At 46.3% G+C, this 3,467-nt stretch overlaps 1 pseudogene; it reads left to right on the top strand.

Annotated features, from left to right (window-relative positions):
* The first annotated feature begins 1,800 nt into the window (after positions 1 to 1,800).
* LOC101581222 lies at positions 1,801 to 2,163 on the top strand (annotated as a pseudogene).
* The last annotated feature ends 1,304 nt before the right edge of the window (positions 2,164 to 3,467 follow it).

Below are 3,467 nucleotides of genomic sequence, written 5' to 3'. Positions count from 1 at the left end.
AACAGTATTACGTGACGCTTCCAACACCTCACTGTCCTTGAGTGAATATATACAAATGCCCCTGTTACCTTCCATGTTACTAAGCACATTTTATTTTTCAAAAATTTAATATACTCTAAAATGTCTTAATTTTTAAATCAACATATCCTAGTTCCTTAAAATATAAAATTCAACAAGTAATTAAAAAACGAAAATGAAAATGAAAGATTATCTGCAACAAATATGACAAAGAACCTATATCTAATTTATAAAACTTGAATAGGAATAAGACAAATAAGTAAACAGAATAAGGACATGCTTCAAAAGGCTGGGCTCAATCATTTCCTCAAAAGGCTAACTGTCACATCAGCTCTCTAGAAATTACAATGTGCATAGGAAGGATCTACTTTCTTGCCCTGAAAAACAGTAACTGAAGAAAAATTTGGCCCTGAGACATTATTAAATTATTCCTATGATTTAGGAAATTGGGATACATATAAGTGTGCATTCATATGTAGACAGCATAAGAGAACCCTTCTACTAGAAAAACTCAGCTGAAAGCAGCCTTCGCTACTCTTTCCAAACAATGCAACACAACAGACAATTTTCGCTAGATCTCATGCTCTTCATGAATATGCATCATTCATTCATGTGTTCGTTTACCAAATGTCAGGTGAGTGCCCAGCACAGGCTAAAATAAAACTAGGTCCAGATTTGCAATAGAATGGAACAATAATATAGTGATAAAAACAAATTAGGATTAAGATTTATACAGTATTTTGTCACAATCATAAAATACTGTGTTTATATTATTTAACATTTCCAGTGACCCCATTTTTTACTGTTGCTATCTTATAGAAACAGAAATTACCGGGGGGGCCGGGGAGATGGCTCAGTAGAATAAACGCTTCCCTGGCAAGCGCAAGGGCATGAGTTCAATCCCTGGTTCCGCAAAAAAAAAACAAAAAAACTAATCCAGTAACTTAGAAATAGGCAGATGAAAATTCAGTATCTAAATGTAAAACGCTAAATAAATCAGCTCTTTCTATGCAATATTTATACAATAAATACAATATATTATATGCTGATAATAAAATGTTTTCCATCTTACTTTTCTCGCTGCTGAGACAAAATACTCAACATCCAAAAGGATAAACGAGGAAAGGTGTGCTTAGCTCACAGTTTTTATAGTTTTCACTACACAGTTGCCTAGTGCCAAGGCAGAGTGGCACATGACAGGGGCAACAGTTCATGGCCTCCTGGAATTAGGGCAGTGCCAATCCAGTACGCAAACTGATGCTGCAACCCACCCTTTATCCCAGTATGCTACCACCAATCAGTCACACGCTCTAGATTCAGCCACCTCCAGAAAAGGCCCACCTAAAAATGAGGTTTTGGGGGACATCTAGACAGAAACCATAATACTGCTGTTCAGAATGGTCACTAATAGAATAATTGCAAAAAATCCAAAATCGGCAAAGAATTACATATTTAGATTAATATCAAACTACTTGAATCCTTTACAGACTCAAAAGCAAAACAAAGGAAGTGGGGAGACAGCGCTGCAGTCTAAGAGCCTGCCTGGCAAGGCCAAGGACAGTACCACACGCCATACCACTGTGCCGGCCACCGAAACCGGGTGTAGGGGCACATGCCTGTAATCCCAGTGCTGAGGAGGCTGAGATAAAAGGATCACTGCAAGTCCAAGCTGAGTAGCAAGGCCAAACAAATAAATAAAGAGATTTTTTTAAAAAGCAAAACAAAAATTTGATTCACTGAGGAAGAAGCAACCAGCCTCTAACTGGGACTTCAAACCCGGCTATGTCTGGTGCTGGTGCTTCTCCAAGAAGGCCATCCCAGCAGCGTTCCACCTGCCTGGACAGAAGGAAGACAAGAGAGTTGAGCTCCAAGTCCAGCCAGCCCCTGGCTTCCAAGCAGGGAAAGGACGGCACTGAGAAGCGAGGCCGGGGCAGGCCGCGCAAGCAACTTCCAGCGAGTCCTTAGGAGCTCAGTGAAGCGCCAGCACCTAAGAGACCTTGGGGCTGAGCGAAGGGCAGCAAAAGCAAGGGTGCTGCCAAGATCTGGAAAACTACTACGGCTCCAGGGAGGAAACCTCGGGCAGACCCAAAACAGGAGGAGGGAGAGGAGGACATCTCGCAGGAGTCCTCGGAGGACCAGAAGTGACCACGCGGTGCCATCCGCCCCTCCCTGGAGGACCAACTTCCTTCTCGGGGGATAGCTTGGCCCCGCCCTCCCCAACCCAGGCCTGTCACCCTGTCCCACACTACAGCACACCAGCGCTGCGGCCCTGAGGTTGGTGCAGCCCTTGCCCGCACACACCTGCCCTCCTGGACTAGGCTAACATCTGCTTAGCCGCTCCCCATGTCCCTGCACCCGCTGCCGCGGGGTCACTGCTCTGGGCAATTCCATTCCTCACTGCTCCCTCTAGATTTGCACTCTAGGGGCCTGGGAGGGCTCCCCTGGCCTTAAGGGGTCCCTGCCCCATCTCACACTTGCAACGCCCTATGACACTGTGCTGGCAGCAGCCAGGTGGCCAGTGGGGGTGGCTCAGCCCCCCAAATGTCCCAGCCAGTCTCATCCACTAGGGCTCACCCTCTTGTTCCTTCCCAGCCTTCCTAGTCAGTCCCCAGGTTGGACACCTCCTGGGGTAGAGGAAGGAGCAAGAGGCAGAGGCCCTACCCTCTGTGCCACACCCTCAAGAGCAGCTGGCCCTCACCGGCTCAGGTAAGGCCCAAGTCCCTTCTGGCAGCTGCGAAGGCCAGGCTTGTGCCCACCTTCCTGCTTTCACTGCAACTGCTGACCCTGGGTGGGTGCCAATACCAAGCCCGCCCCATGCTCCCCACCCTCGGCTCCCCTCCCCCAAGGTTCTGGTTCCATCTTTTCCTCTGTTCACAAACTACCTCTGGACAGTTGTATTGGTTTTTTTTCCAGTGTTTCACTCTTATTAGACATTTGTCATTGCTGCTAACATCAGTGCCAGATGTTCATCCTCATTGCCCTGTTCCTTCTCCAAGTTGTGGTAGGGGTGCCCAGGCTGGGTCCAGAGCACCCTGTCCCAAGGAAGGTGGGGTGCTGCCCCTTGGATGCTGCCGCACACTGAGGAGGGGCCTTGTCGACTAAGGAAGGGTGTACGGGCCACTAGGTCTCCCTGTTCTGTTGGGGAGGGTGGCTATTATTTGTCCTAGCCTGGGGCTCCCCCTATGGTTTCCTATTTGCAGTTACTTGAATAAAAAAAAAAATATCTTTTTCTAGGGGGGTGGGGAAGAGGCAACCAAATTTGCAAAAATCATATTTTTATGTCTACTTTATCTAGGTCAAAAATACCTCAGATAAAATTGTCTCATGACCTAATATTGATGCTGAAATAATTTTAAGTCAAATATGTGCTCAGCAATTCTCATGCAGGTACCATGAAGAGCTTATAAGTGTATGATCTGATAAGAAGATTAAGGCAAATACTTTGGTAA

This window comes from Octodon degus, unplaced genomic scaffold (genome assembly GCF_000260255.1).
Source record: "Octodon degus isolate 3935 unplaced genomic scaffold, OctDeg1.0 scaffold00154, whole genome shotgun sequence".
NCBI classification, from domain to species: Eukaryota; Metazoa; Chordata; class Mammalia; order Rodentia; family Octodontidae; genus Octodon; species Octodon degus.
This window is presented reverse-complemented; position numbering and strand designations above follow the sequence as displayed.